Source organism: Manacus candei, unplaced genomic scaffold, assembly GCF_025592945.1.
Source record: "Manacus candei isolate 608988 ecotype Guabito, Panama unplaced genomic scaffold, ASM2559294v1 h1tg000188l, whole genome shotgun sequence".
NCBI classification, from domain to species: Eukaryota; Metazoa; Chordata; class Aves; order Passeriformes; family Pipridae; genus Manacus; species Manacus candei.
In genome coordinates, this window is record NW_026138236.1 from 389,490 (window position 1) to 405,814 (window position 16,325).

Consider the following 16,325-nt stretch of genomic DNA (forward strand, 5'->3'; position numbering starts at 1 on the left):
TCAGGAGTTGAACATGTAAACTCAGCTCTTTCATGAGGCCCCCTGAGATGTGAACAGAAAAGGAAGTGAAGCTTTTGTGACTTCAAGCCCTGGCCTGCTGCCTGGGGTTGGTCAAACTGCCTATGGTGCCTCATCTTTTATGTGCCATGCTATCTGCTCATCTTACATCCAAGAGGACACTGTCTCCATAGGGCCCTGATCTCACAGCCCTCAAAGGCTTCTGTGGGAATTAATGTTGATGCCACCTACGTCCCTGTGGATAACGCAGTGTGAGTACAGGTCACCTTTCTGGGTAGTGTGTCTGGGTTTGGCTGCTTTAGAAATATCTGGGATGGGTTTGGGAGAATGATCAACCAGATGACCCTGTGGGTGAACTGCTTTTAAGGGACCTACCATGGCTTTACACACTGGAAATTCCCCCTGCACTTGTCAAGGATCAAAAGCATGGGCTGTTTTTCAATTCTTACTGAGTTTTTCTTCTTTTGTTAAACTACTACTTCACTAGTATGTTTAGCTGTTACTCATGCTACAGTGTGATTACCCTGTAAATGCAGCCTGGCTGACATACATTTGTTATTTATTCCTATTTATATGTATATAAATGTGTGTGTGTGTAAGTAGTATTTTTACGAGTCTATCAACAAATGTGTACATAAATTGAGAAATCAGAAATGTCAACATTGCTGAAGCATTCCAGCTTAAGACCTGCTGTAGACCTTAATGAAGGGATCTCTGTCAGGAGTAAAGATTAGGTGGCTGGTTATTTAACATAATTTTTGCATATAATTCCTGCAGTCACTTCAACAATACAGCTTGGAGCACCACTCTCAACCTGCACATTATTGTAACAAAGCATCAGTTAACAGTTTTTCCTTAACTAGTACAAAATCAGGCATTTAGGTTCTCTGAAATGATAGAAATGTTTAAATAAATGTCAAGATCTTCTTGCTGAGTACCTTTCTTCTGTGTGCTAATAGTAGTGATTTATTACTTTATAATTTTTTGGTTTAAACTCCAAAAGGTTTAGTGGGAGCTGTCAGAGCTGTGGAATATTTTTTTAATTATTATTAGCAGATTTTTTTTCCTTCATTTTAAATTATCATCACAGAATAGTTGTTTGTAATTAAACTTGTGTTTACTACAATAACAGTTAAGCTGGGCCACTACATTATCTGTAGGAACACACAGAGTCAAAAAGAAGATTAAAGAGTAAGTGTTGGATATTGATATAGGAGCAGAGGAACAAAGTCCTTATTCCATATGAAAACCCTTTTGGTCACAGAAACTTGACAGTTAGTGTTTGTTGTCCTACTTCCACTGGAAAATTTGAGTTTGAGAAATGACTGAGAAGCAAACAAATCTGGCAGGGAGAAACCGGGAGAAATAATCTCCTGCACTAGACTTGCTTCAGTGCCTTTCTTTCCAGTGAGGGTCTCATATCCCCTGAGCCCTGAGCAGAAATTATGACCCTTTCTATTAAATCCCAATGGCCCAGATTTGTCTCATGAAATTTCCCTGTCCATGCCCCAGAGAAAATGATTCATCCCACCCATCTTACAACACTAATTTTGAAATGGGTCAAATAGCTCTCTGGCAGATAGGGATTTACGGGAGCAAATATGAGTGTGTTTGGTGGAGAAATGTGTGTCCAAGTGTCTGAACTCCCTTTACCAGGAGGAGGAATTGCTTTCAGAACATGACTTATCTCACGGGAGATGTCTGACATAGATAGGTCTCATGGCTGATTCTCTGGACATTCTACTCTCTCTTTTGTCTAAAAAGTGCAAGAATATTAATTACACCACAAATATTTCAAGGGAAAATGAATCCCATACCTGTAACCTGCTGCTTTATTGGAAAAAAGGGAATATCTAGACCCCCAATAGTCTCAGTAGCTGCCTTTGAGGTTAGTTTAGGTGGGCTGAACATCACACTAAAGGAGATGAGCAGTTTCACTTTGCTCTGGTGTCTCAAAACTTCTGCAGATGGATTAAGAGGAAGAAAAAAAAAACACCAACTCAGACTCCACAGATAATTATTAAACCAGTTACTCTATTTTATGCAAAGTTTGGCCTAAATTCAGCTTGGCCACGCTGACTGAAGGATTCTGTGCTGACTGTTGAAGCTAATTTGTTTTGGAAGAGCTGCTTGTGTTGCTTTGGTTGATGCTGGTTGCTTTCCTTCCCTACATCTGTGGAAGTCAAGCTGATTTGTATTCCCTGGCATGGCAAAGGCAAACAGCAGTTCAGTGACCCAGCTGTGTGGTCCAAGAACAATTAGGGTTTTCCCTGTAAAGAAGCAGTTCCTGGGTCTGGCTTTCATGGATGCAGAGAGGGGTCCTTTGAAGGCTGGAGCTTTAAGGAAAAAAGCCTTATAAATCTGTGACATTTGCAGGGATCTTATCTCTTGGGGACCACCAAAAAAAGAATTGGCTTCAATTTTTGCACAAATAACTCATTGGTGTTTTAAAAAACAAAAGAAAATTTGAGTTCTAAAAATCACCTTCTCATAGTCTTTGAAATTTTCTGACGTGGTAGCCTCTAAAAGCACTTGTTATAAATATTGTGATAATGAATTTTTTTTTCTCCTTTTTGCTGTGGATATGTCCTAAGATCATGTCTTTCAATGTCATTAAATTGCTTTAAAGCCTAGTTTTAAAATTAATAGCAAATTAGCACCACAACATTATGGAGTTGCACCCTGACATATGCAGGAGTCACCCAACATGCTGCAAAGCCATGATTGGAATATCTTGATGCAAATACAGCTACTTAATCTGGGCTCCTGACTTCAAGAAAGACATTGAGGTGCTGGAGTGTGTCCAGAGAAGGGAATTGGAGCTGGGGAAGGGTCTAGAGAGTAAATCATATGAGAAGAGGCTGAGGGAAAACCTCTTCACAGAAAGGGGTGTCAAACATTTGAACAGGCTGCCCAGTGAGGTGGTGGAGTCACCAGACCTGGAGATGTTAAAGAAGTGACTGGACATGGCACTTGGTGTTATGGTTTGGGTGACAAGGAGATATCAGTCAAAGTTTGGATTCGGTGATCTCAGAGGTCTTTTCCAAAATAAATATTTCTGTGATTCTGTAATCCTGTGATCTCCAAGGGCAAGAAAAGGCTGGATGCTCATATGGCACATTCATGACAGAGGTGAAATGACAGTCTAAGGTGCAGCTCACACAACCAACCTCATGTTGCTGTTGCTTGTCTGTGTCTGTCACCACTGACAGCGTGGCTGAGTTTGCTTCTTCTTTAGATAATTAGTACTTGGAAGTTTTATTTGGGGGATCAGGAAGCTATTCTTTCCTCTGGCAGTTTCTGCCTGTGAAAGTGATGGGAGCTGATTTAAAGCTGCAACAGGAACCCGGAGCTCTGTAAGGACTCCAAGCAAAAGCCATCACTGAAGTCACTGTTTAATTCCATGATTGAGCCTTAAACCCCCTCTTCAGCAGCAGAAGGAAACTTTGCTGCCATCCAGAGTCCTCCTGATTCTGTATCATGAACTCCAGTTGGGAAAAGAAGACCCTCCCAAATTGCTTGAATCTCTCAAAACCCAACCAATTTGCAGACCCTTGCTTTGTGTTTCTCAGCAACACACCAGCTCAGCTCAGGGGCATCTCTGTGTGCTTCTCCCTCAAATGGAATTTCTTCAATTTCAAAGCATTTTCTCCTCCATAGCACTTATTTTTATTCCCCCCCCTTCCCTCTCCCATTAAGCCATATTTTTTTTTCATTTCTGCTCTCTATTGCAACCTCCCACTCCCCCCCTTTCGAAGAATGGTTTCCAGCATCACTGCTGCCTCAAACAGTCCATTCCCTTATAATGATCTCACTAATTTTCATGCCCAGGTTGCTCAAAACCTACCACATAAGGATGTTTCCCTGTATTTCCTGTCAGATGTGTCCCCACACGGTCTGTATTGCTACAGAGCCTTGAAACAGCTTTTTGCTACGTATCTGCCCCTTCTTTCAGGCTCCATTTATCTTAGCAGCATGGTCTGGGCAGCAAACAAGGCTGTTTGGGGCAGCGCTTTCAACAGTTCAATTGAATCATTGAATCATTTAGGCTGGACGAGACCTCTAAGATTATCCAGCCCAACCATCAACCCGGCACCGCCAGGTCCACCACTAAACCATGTCACTAAGCACCACATCTTGATGTTTTTTAAATGCCTCCACAGATGGTGACTCTACCAATTTCCTGGGCAGCCTGTTTCAGTGCTAAACAACCCTGTCAGTGAAGAATCTTTTTCTGTATATCCAATCCAAACCTCCACTGGCACAACTTGAGGCCATTTCCTCTGAACCTGTCACTTGTTGCCTGGGAGAAGAGACTGATCTCCACCTGGCTACACCCTCCTGTCAGGGAGTTGTAGAGAGCAACAAGGTCCCCCCGAGCCTCCTTTTTCCCAGTCTGAGCCCCCCCAGCTCCCTCAGACACTCCTCATCAGACCTGTGCTCCAGACCCTTCCCCAGCAGCAGGTGGTTAGAATAAAACTAATTTCTTTTTCCCTTGCTCCCTGGCTCCCTGTGAAAAGCAGGCTGAGTTTTCAGATTTAAGAGTGCTCTATTTTGAAGCAAATTCTGTTTGTGCATGGTTTTTTACTGTATTTTAATGCAGCCCATTTACAAAACAGCTGCTTACTGTGGGAAGCGATGTTCAAGTCAGTGCCAGTCCAAGTGATAAATGAACTGTGTGAATGCAGCAACTTAACCTCACCAAGGTCTGAGCCACAACATTTATTTAAACCTCTCTTTGTTTTCTGTAAATAATGGATCTGTGTGATCAAATATTTATTAAGAAGGGGTTTGTTTAGAGCTTTTGGATGTCATGCAGCTGGGTGTTCTCATGTGTAAAGGTAAAAATCTCTCAGGCTGTTTTTAATCATAGCTGAACATCTCTTCATTTTTATCATCCAAAAGGGAGAGATGCCTTATCCAAGTGGTGGATTAGTCTTTTTTTTTTTACTTTGTTCTAAACCATGCCCTGTAGGATTTTTGGGAGACAAAAAATAAAATTAAAAATTATCTATTGTGAGCTCACTTTTTGTTTAAGGACAAACCGCTCGAGAAGGAAGTAGAAGGGGGATAAGTGGAGGAAAAGGGAAGGACTTCCAGGGGAAACCATGGATATGATTTCAGGGATGGAGAACCTCTCCCATGAGGAAAGGCTGAGAGAATTGGGAGTGTTCAGCCTGGAGAAGAGAAGGTTCTGGAGTGACCTTATTGCAGCATTTCAGTACCTGCAGTGGGCACAAGAAATCTGGAGAGGGACTTTTACAAGGGCCTGGAGTGACAGGACAGGGGGGAATAGCTTCAAACTGACAGAAGTCAGGTTTAGATCAGATATTAGGGATAAATTCTTCACTATGAGAGTAGTGTGGCAATTGAAGAGTTTGCCCAGAGAAGCTGGGGATAACCCACCCCTGGAAGTGTTCGAGGCCAGGCTGGATGGGGCTTGGAGCAACCTGGTCCAGTGGAAGGTGTCCCTGCCCATAAGGATTGGAAGTAGATGAGCTTTAAGGTCCCTTCCAAACCAAACCATTCCATGATTCTGTGATTCTGTGATACAATGAAGGGGTTGGGAGCACATTTGGTGCTGAGCTGTTGCCCATCAATCTGCTTTCTCTGGTGAGAGCTGGTCAGACTTCACTGACTGTTCACTTTTGTGGACTGCAGCACTGGCACTGTTTCAAGGGAGGATTTAAGAATATCAGTTACATTAATTATGGTGGTCTGCATTTAGCATTTCAAAGGCAAGGATTTTGTATTTGAAAGCTGAACAAGTGTCTGATCTGTGACAATTCAGAGATGGCAGAAGGAAATCACAGACTGTCTTTTGTTTTTCTAATTCATTTGTTTAACAAAATCTCTTCCCAGGGTACAATTTCATTTTGAGGGGTCAGAGATTAAAAAGCAATTTTCCCTTGCTAGCAGCAGCATAAACTAGTGAGTTACATTTCTCTTAATGGCCTCATTTAACAGAGGAGTGAATGGAAATCCTTGGTTACTGAGTGGAAAACCACACTTAGAGTCATCTTTGTGCCCAGTGGCAGCACATATAATAAATTGCACTGCCCAAAGGTCAAAGCTTTGAGAAATTGTATTAAACTTACCTCTTAATGGGCTAGGAATACCAAGAAGTTAGGAATATTGGCACTGGAGATGTATACCTAACTAGAATCCGTGAAAATGAGGGACAGAAGTTAAGTATCCTGGTTTGAGTCCCAGCTGTGTAGCCTGAAGTGGAATTGCACTGGGCTGTGAGCTTGTCACATCTCATCAAGTTGCAAAATGGTTGAGCTTGGTCAGGTCAGACTGGAAAACCTCTGCTGAAAATCTGCACACGAGGCAGCAGAGCTTTGCTGTTTAATTTTCCTTCCTGGCACAGGGACACTGTCCCAGCAGTGCCACCATTCCTCAAGTATTCCATGTAAAGTCACTGAAATGTCAGTGAGTCCAGAGGAGACCACGAAGGTGCTCAGGGGGCTGGAGCAGCACTGCTCTGGAGCCAGGCTGAGAGTGCTGGGGGTGTTCAACCTGGAGAAGAGAAGGCTCCAGGGAGACCTGAGAGCCCCTTCCAGTGCCTGAAGGGGACCAACAGGAAAGCTGGAAAGAGAATTTTAGCAAGGCCATGGAGTGACAGAACTAGGGACAGTGGCTTTAATCTGACAAATTATACAATTTAGACTAGATATAAGGAAGGAATTCTTCTCTAGGAAGGTGGGGAGGCCCTGGCACAGATTGACCTGAGAAGCTGTGGATGCTCCATCCCTGGGAGTCCAAGGCCAGGCTGGATGGGGCTCTGATCAACCTGGGCTAGTGGAAGGTGTCCCTTCCCATGGCAGGGGGTTAGACTGAGATGATCTTGAAGGTCCCTTCCAACCCAAACCGTTGTGTGATTCTAAAGGTACCACTTGGCTTTTCAAAGCCACACTGACACAAACAGTTGACCTGAATTCTAATATGGGGATTTATATCCTAGTTTCCCTGTCTTGAATTTTTACTTGATTTCCTTTAAAAGCATCAGTTTATCAGATGATCTTTTCATAGGGACAGTGTAGGGACCCCCATTCTGTATCATGTCACCTCATGTGACTTGGTACTTAAAATTTAGGCAGCTAGAACAAGACAAGCTAATCTTCCTTTCACATGCCTCTGGAAGACAGCTCATCCTGCTTCTCTTGGATGTTGTACCTCAGTCTGTGATGTGCCCAGGAGGGGAATATCTTGCTTTCACACTGATAGACAAGTCCCTTCAAAAAAGCACTTAACTACCAGGCAACTTGGGTTTGATTTGTTTGCCTAAAAACTAATATTTGGTATCTTTTTGTGCTGAGTAGAGAGTCCTGCTGTGTTTCTGGCTTCTGCTGTGGAAGATTGTTGTTCCTCCCAAAATCACATGTCACTTGTGCCAGCTGCATTTAAATGCTACAGAGACCCTGGGGCACCTCCAGTGGTCACAAGTAGCTGAAAAGTAAATGCTTATTCCCCTGTTGTGCTTTAATAACTATATTGATCATGAAGGGGAAATGAGATGTAAGGAGAAATGAGTTACAGAAAATGAAATTGCTTTTATTTCCATTTTGATAAAGGCTGGAAGCACTTTGATCAAAGGTCTTTTCCATATTTCTGAAAGAAAACCCAGTCCTGGTAGGACACCTTTGTAGCACAGCTCTCGGGTCACAGCCTGGCACCATCAGAAGTGGAGAATGGGAATTGTTAAGTCCAACTTATGCTCAAGAGGAGAAAAGAGAGTCAATTATAGTCTTGCTAAATCTGACATCAGCAGCGTGCAAAGTGCTTGAAAACATTTTGAAATGTTTTTTTTGAAATGTGGAATTGAAAGCAAGGAGATCTGTGCAGGGTGGGGCAATGTGGGATTTCATTTTACTTTGATAGAGTATTTGCATATCTTTCTTTGTGAGGGGAAAGGATTTCCTTAGACAAAGGTGATGAGAAAGACTTGACTTCCTGGTCTTCAGAGAAATATTTTCTGCAATTCTACCACAGAAGAGTTGTCCTTATTTAGAAGATTCATGGTTGAAGAGGTGCTGCTGGGCCATAACTTGTTCTTGTGTGGCCAACTCTGAGGTCTCTTCATTTTGTTCTCCATCACACACTGTTCCAAGTTCTGGATCAACAGCTCAACCCTTTGACAATATTCAGTCATTCCTGTATTCCCTACTGGAGGATTAGGGATTAAGGTCTTCTCTGGGATGATTTCAGAAGAGTAGGAAACATTTAAGGGGACCAGGTCCTCTTCATAAAGATCAACTTCCTCATTACTTTTTTTTTTTTTTAAGATGACTCTGGGAAAAAGCAATTTGCATAGTGGGTCAAAAATTCATTATCCTTTTTATGTCACAATAAATACTGAATTAGATCCATTTTTAGTGGGTTTGTGTGTATTCCTCGTAACTTGTTTTGTTGTTTTTTTATCCAGTGAGCCACAACATATCATTCTTTTTGTTATTTATTTATAGACAACAGTTCTGTCCATTTAGGAGAAACAATTCTTGCATCAGTTCTTTTTACTGTAGAAGACATTTTTCTTACATAGACCTGAAACATATAAAAGCTAAAATAAACTCAGTTTGTATTTATCTTTCTTCTTTAGAGTCTGTCCCAGTGGATATTACCCTTTTCTTAGAGCGTTTTTTTTTGGTTAAGAGTTTAAAGAAAAGGAAATAATCTGTAACTTCAGGCTTTCACTGATGTCAAAGGCACATTCCTCCTTGTCATTAATGGAAGGAGAATAGAACTTTATCCACTATACAGGTTGTATTTGCTGATTTAATAGGACTGGGGAGAATTCATGAGCATGCAGGTAAGTTTATTTTTTTCTAAGCAGAGAAATCTTAAATTCTACTCACAGTCTCCAAGCTTTCCCTGACTGTCTTCCCAGTTGTGTCTTTAAAAGGGGATATTATTATTGAGGAGTATAAGGAGGCAATAATAACTGATTTCAGCCATCACCAATAAAAAATGCCATGATTTTTCCCTAAGTTTCAGTTTCTTTGACCCAAAAGGAATATGAATGCCATGTATTCATACAACTGAATAAACCTTGCTATCTTCTTTCACCCTTTTTACTGGGAAGCACTCAATGCATATACATCAAAGGCTCAGAAGCCACAAATGAGACCCTCCTGTCTTTACTTCTAATTCCCACATTTCCAAGTCATTCTGTCACCTTCATCTGCAGGCTGAACCATTGTCTGGAGGTTCCTGTTTCACTCTGCTGCTTTTAGAGGGAGTGTAGGACATCTGGGTTCCATTTCTGAGCTCCTGAATTAGACATTTGAAGTTTATAGATTCATAGAATATCCTGAGTTGGGAGGGACCCACAGGGATTATCCAAGTCCATCTCCTGGCCCTGCACAGGAACACCCCAAGAATCCTATCATGGGCCTGAGAGCATTTTCCAAGTTCAATGGGATAAGTGTGAACACTAATATTTCAGAGAAAAGTGTCAGAAACCTTCAGGCAGACAGAAGTATAGTACCGTGAAGTTCCTTCCAGTTACTTTTATTTCAGATTCAAAGACTCAGGTTTCTCTCTCAGCTCTTCCCTCAGTAAGATCCATGGATGTGCAACCAGGGGCATAAAACAACAAATCAACTTTATCCTTATGTCAAATAATATGTTGCATAAATATATTTTAGCTATTTTTTTTCTCTTAATGAATCAAATTTCTGCTTCAGAATACCCTGTTCTTCTGTGTTACAGCTTCCTTCATGTCCCTATTTTATTCTGTTATCTGCACCATCTGATTTGAGGGATTGAGGTCTTGATGATACCAAGCAATGTTTCTCCCTGTCCATTCAAGACTTACGCAGACCTGAAACTAGTGGAGAAACAGTTAAACTTATTTTTCTGGTGACTACTGGCATGGCTTCCTTACATCTTAAGCAAAAGAAACTTTAAGAACTGTTTCTCATTGCCACAGGCAAAGAACATGAACATAAAGTTCATTAAAACTCAGCTGATGAATGAGATGGGAGCCATCTCAACTGATTTTGGGTGTATCCAAATTAGGAATTCACCACTGGGTATGTGGTGTAGGCACCCTACATGTTCTCCAGGGATCTAGGAAGCACTGGGATTCCTGTCTGTGGCTACTCAAAGATGCCACTGACTGTGGGGTCTGTTATGGCCTCAAACACAACTTGTGCTGTATCACTCAGGTCCATGTGGATTTATGGGATGTCACAGGACATCTCATATCCAGGTATTTGTGTTTGGGTACCTGGATTAGGAGAGATCCCATTACAGGGCTGTTTATTTTGCTACGTTATTGAGTCTGAGTTCTTAACTCAGTGAAAGGTGGGGCCTGGGTTGAGACTACATGCTTTAGTTTCCTTAAAAAACAATTCTTTAATTAATTTGACTTTGATGTGGCTTTAATTAATTTAATTCTTTAATGTGGCTTCAGTGGGAGTCTTCACCACATTGGACCAGGCCCATTTAATCTGCTGTCTGGTGTTGGGCACTGATTTTGAAACATGGGGAAGTTTTGAGAGTTTATGGGAAAGGAGAAGGAGTGATCCAGGCCTGACTGCAGAGGAGAGATTACAAAATGAGTTGGTTAAGCTAAAAAAAAAAAAAAAAAAGAAGATGGATTTGAAGATAGCAGTCTCTTGGTACATAGAAGTCTGCTGCAAAGAGGAAAGGAATAATCACTTGTTTGTTTATTACAGTTGGGAAGAACAAGAAGTGATGGGCTTAAACCTTAAAATGCAGCAAGAAAGAACTAGGGTGGATATTAAGAAAAGCTGTTCAGTGATAAGGAGATTGAAACACTTTCTGGGGAGATTCGAGAGTCTTCAGCACTGGATATCTTGTAACAGTATCTAGTGAAACATATTTTAGGAAGGGTGTTTGTATAATTGCTTTTCCTGTTGCCTGTCAGATCACGCTGCAAGGTGCAATGTAAACAGGACATGTTCATATTGTATCACCAGCCATCATTATCTAATCAGAAAATGTTGCAGCCATGAATCATCCTTTGATTTTCATTCCCATCCTCTCCTCCTCCCCTGCCTCCTCCCCTCAAAAGAAACATTCCTGTTAGAAAACTCCTTCAGAGACCAAAATCACTGATTTAATTTGACAAAGGTGATGAGGTTCAGTGTTTTCTGTCAGCTTTGGTTGGACTGGCTGTTGGGTACAAATCATAGAATGGTTTGAGTTGGATGGGACCTTAAAGATTATCTTGTTCCAAACCCCTCCCATGGGCAGGGACACCTTCCACTAGACCAGGTTCCTCCAAGCCCCATCCAGCCTGGCCTTGGACACTTCCAGGAATGGGGCAACCATAACTTCTCTGGGCAACCTCTACCAGTGTCTCACCACTCTCACAGAGACAAATTTCTTCCTAATATTCAATCTAAATCTGTCCTCCTTCATCTTAAGCCGTTAAAATCCCATTACTTTATCCAAATGCTTTCTACCTGACTTTCAGGTGACCCAGACTTGGTTTGCAATTACCATTTGTTCTCCAAATTACTTCCACAAAAGAGGAGTCACTAAAATTATGGGGTATGTCCTCATAGTCCTTTGGATGAGGCAGCTGAGCCACACGGGCATTGATGTGGGGCATGGGGGAGCTGGGTTGGCATTGCCCTCTCCTTCAAGGGTAACAGACAACCATCACATTTCACTTTAACAAGCTGTTTGGGTTTCTGAGCCCTGGTTATGTTTGATTAGCATCAGGTTTGGAAATGAGGAGGATTTTTAGGAAGAGGGAAAACGATTGTGATGGTAGAATTCAGGAGGGCATGTATCCATGCTGCCAGGGGCTGTCTTGTGCATCCAAGGCCTGGTTTTGTCCACATGATTAAATTATAAAATAGAAACGTAGAATAGTTAGAGTTGAGAGTGATCTTAAAACATCATCTTCTCCAACCCTTTAGCAATAAGAGCAGGGACATCTCCCATGCAGAATGTGGGTGACAGCGTCCAAACTGTCCACTGGGAATGGTCACTGACATGTTATGCTGGAACTGGATCATTCTTTGGGACAACAGGACAGAACTGCAGCCAAAAGCAGGCATGGATGATGGACAGCCACTATCTGTGCCTATGCCTCATCCCTCTTTGAGATATTGAGTATAGAAGTAGCTGCTTTGTGCCAAAGTTTGTGCTTGGACACTCTCTGCCGTCTCCTCCTTGCCCCAGGAGTTTGTCTGACCGTGGTTTAGGCCAGTTCTGATGCACACCACCCTTTATCCTTGGATTACACAGCTGGGAGATGCCTCCATGGGAGCAGCACCACTTTTCTTGGGAGCCCCTGTTGGTGAAGGCACTGGCCCAGCTCACCTTCCTGTCACCCCCTCTCCCAGTTTGCCCTTCCCAGGAGACCACCCTGCTCTTGCAGCTCCCTGACAGTTCCAGGGTCTCTAATAAAATAAAAATTCTCATAGGGATGCATAAATTTATTCAGCACTTGGAATGATTTGTAAGAAAGCTGAGCCCAGTGTTCACCAGCTCTGAGAGTTGTGCTGTGAGTCACATATTTATTTCTGATGGTCCAGTTGGAGAAGAACTTTGTGTGCTCTTTGGGGTCTTGTTTGATTTGGTGTTTTTCATGTTATTGGTTTTTTTTCCTGTTGCTTTTTGGGATGTATTTATAAACATAGGAAGAGTTTTTTCACCTATAGATTTTGAAATAGCTTCAGTGTGATCAGTAGAGATATTGTGTAGTTGTTTTACTACTCGTGCTACTTTTCCATGGCCTGAAAGGAAATCTTCATTTGATAAGACAGGGGGTTTTTTCAGTGCTAAAAGAGATAATAGAGTCAGCATGAAGAGGTGACTGAGGAACTACTTGGACCCTTGGGCTCTGATAGACACTAATCCCAAATAACACATGGAAACAAATCTTTTCCACCATGATCATAAAGGTGATGGTCATTAATTGCCTGTAAGCATCTATAAATGGCAATTAGAAATCACAGTCTTTGGGAATAGATGTGCTGGAGGACAGAGGAGGGATGACATATTTCTGTATCTACCTGGAAATTCATTTTAGAGAGGAAAAGAATGCTGAATATAGGTCCTGCTTGCATAAAGCCAATTTAAACATAGGATTTAAACATAGTAAAGGATCAGCAGCATAAAATAAAGTAAGACCTGAAAGTCCAAGAATTTGGAAATGAGAGCAGAGTTCCAAAGACCAGGCAGCGGATGGATCTGTGCAATAGGAAATGAGACCACAGAGCAACACAAAACAGCAGAAGGATGTGAGAGAAAGTGTCAAGCAGATCATGGCCTAATTCAAATTTTTTATTATAATTATAATATTTTTTATAATTATAATATATATTATTTATATTGTTGTTATAATTATTTATTATAATTAGTTAAATTTATTTTAATGTAAATTTCTCTCTAATTGCTTGAAGTACTTTCCCTTATGCAGCAAAAGAGCTGCAAAGTCTGATTCTGCTCTTGGTGTCACTGTCAAGAACCTGGAGGATCGTTGTGGAATTAGGACAGAAATAATCTGGTGTAAAGAAGGTAGAATATATCCCACACTGCCCATCAGCTTCTGGATTAGATTACTTCTCCAACATGTATTCCAGTGTTCTTCAGCAACCTTTCCTTCAGTGACAGGCAGTGTGGCTATTGTTTTATTGCTTTACTCTGGTCCTCCTTGCATTTCAGCATCCAAAGCTAATTAGGATTGAACAATAGAAGGAGGTTGTTGAATGAGTGTTCTCAAACAGATCATAAAATCCTGGTGTACCTGCTTTGTTTGCACAAATGGATAGAATGTTGGCCCCCGTGTAGCCACCCACAGGTGGTTCTTCAGTGAGGAACAGGCACAAACTTGTAGAGGGAAACTTTGGGGTTTTTCTGTACCATCTTCTAAATGGGGTTCCAATCCCCAAAGACCTGGTAAGGAGCCAACAGAATTTCCCCATAATAATTCCAGAAGGCAAAATAAGGATCGTTTCGGATCTATTGATGGAGAATAGTAAGAAAAGGACCCATCACCAGAAGGTGGAAGGGAAGACTTATTTTTCACAAAATCATTTTAGATTGGAAAAGACCTCCAAGGTCATGGAGTCCAATCGTTGACTCATCCCCACCTTGTCCCCCAGCCCAGGACACTGAGTGCCATGTCCAGTCATTTCCTGGACACCTCCATGGGTGAGGACTCCACCACTTCCCTGGGCAGCCCCTTCCAAAGCTTGTCAAGCCCTTCAGTGAAGAAATTCTTCCTGATGTCCAACCTGAACCTCCCCTCGTTCAACCTGAGGCCGTTTCCTCTTATCCTGTCACTGGTTGCCTGGGAGAAGAGGCCAACCCCCACCTGGCTACAACCTCATTTCAGAAAGTTATAAAGGAATAATGTCACCCCTGAGCCTCCTCTTCTTTAGGCTAAAACCTCTGTGGCCCCTTTTCACTGCAGTTTTTTAGGTCTGTCAGCACAATGAGTACATTTATGTGCAGTTAAACTGCACCCTCTGCAGTTGAGCTGGGTCTGGTTTGACACCTTTGCTAACAAAATGTGCTGGTGCTTGAAAACACCATCAGATGTCAACCTGGGAAAAGCTGCAGATCGATTCAGCTCTGCTGTACCAGTGTAATACATTATTTTTCCCAGTGTAGATGTCCCCCCTGGCAGTCACTGCTGGCAGAGCAGGCGGAAATGGATAAATGGATGTCTACACCCCAAAGGTGACAGGAAGTTCCTACTGCTCCTGTGTTGCTGGATGTCCATGCTGGATGTGACTGGCAGTCAAGGCACAGCACTTTTAACCAAAACCAAGATTTACTTAAATTTTATTTTTCTCAGTTTCCTTTCAAGGGTTGAAAACATTTAATTTCAAAGTCCCCGGGACTTTCCTTTTGATAATCATAGAATCATGGAATGGTTTAGGTTGGAAGGGACCTTAAAGATCATTTAATTCCAATCCCCCTACCATGAACAGTGGCTTAATCACTCATTTTTAGATTGTATTTGTTGTCTAGGGGGACTCAAAAGGCATCCAGATAATATATAATTTTCGTAACGTATCTGTCCCTTAGAACTGATGCTCAGGAGAAGCACTGGAACACCTTATGCACTTTGGATTTTAGAAGGGTAAAGGCATTAGGCACATCTCATAAACATGTTTGTTCTGCAGCCAGTTGAGGACTGTGTTGCAAAACCCATCACCCCTCCCACCAACATGTGGGAAAGCCCTGTGTCCCCTCAAGCTGGGAATGTTCCAGCAGTACTCAGTATTAGTTGGTATTATTCTCCTTTCATTTTACTTGATTTGATTTTCTCCATGTTTCAAATAAAACCACGAGAATGTTATATACTCCCATGAAAATAATTCTTCACTCCTCTCTGTCAGGCTGATCAATTGGTTCAATGGCTTTCTGAGAGTGTTTTTTCATGAGGTATTAAATATTCACTGCCACAATGTTGGTCTAACACACTTGGTTTGACTTCACTAATTACTAAAACAAACATCTCTTTATTTACAGGCTTTTTTTGTTGTTGTTTATAGGCAATTAACCTGTCTCCTTAGCCCATATTTTCTCCCAGTCTTTTCCTAAGCCTTCCATCTGTAGAAGTTCTTGTTTGCCACCCTTTTCATGTGTGGGTGTTCCCCTCCAAACTCATTTGTCTACATGCAAAGCAAGTCAATCTGTGACCTGTTGATGCTCAAAAAAGAAAGCAGAAGACAGCAGCAAGTCCATCAGGCCATTTTTGTGTGAAGGCAGTAGATGCAGAACAAACATTATCATGACGTGGGACACGATCCCACCACACTCACCAGATGAAACAGGATTGGTTATTGATGCACAAAGAGGGACAGATCTGAGCAGTGTGGTAGACAATTCTCCAAATCTGAACTTGCTGTACCACACAAATATTGAATTATGTTGTCTTTCTTGCATTTACATTAATTTTGTCCATCAAAGTTTGGTCATCTAACCTTCTCTAGGACAGGGGAGGAGGGCATGACCGACACTGTGAACTCTTCCTTTGTTTGAGCAGAAGTTTACTCTGCTCAGCTGTCATTTAGGCTGCCTAAAATGAACAAATACATTCAACTCCTTTATGGAATTCTTTTCTTTTTCTGGACAAATGCATGAAAATGCAGTGAGGTTCAGCTGCACACATCCATGGCCTGTGGTGGTGATGTCTCCCTGACCTCAGCTGGTGAATATTTGGTACCCAGGAGCACTGAGTGGGAGGTAGCCCTTGTAATTCTTGCTCTGCTTGCAGAGCAGCAGATGCTGCTCTTGACAACAAGCCAATCTTCCATTGAAACTCACTCCTGTTTGTTTGTTTTCTATTATTATTTTTCTCCTCC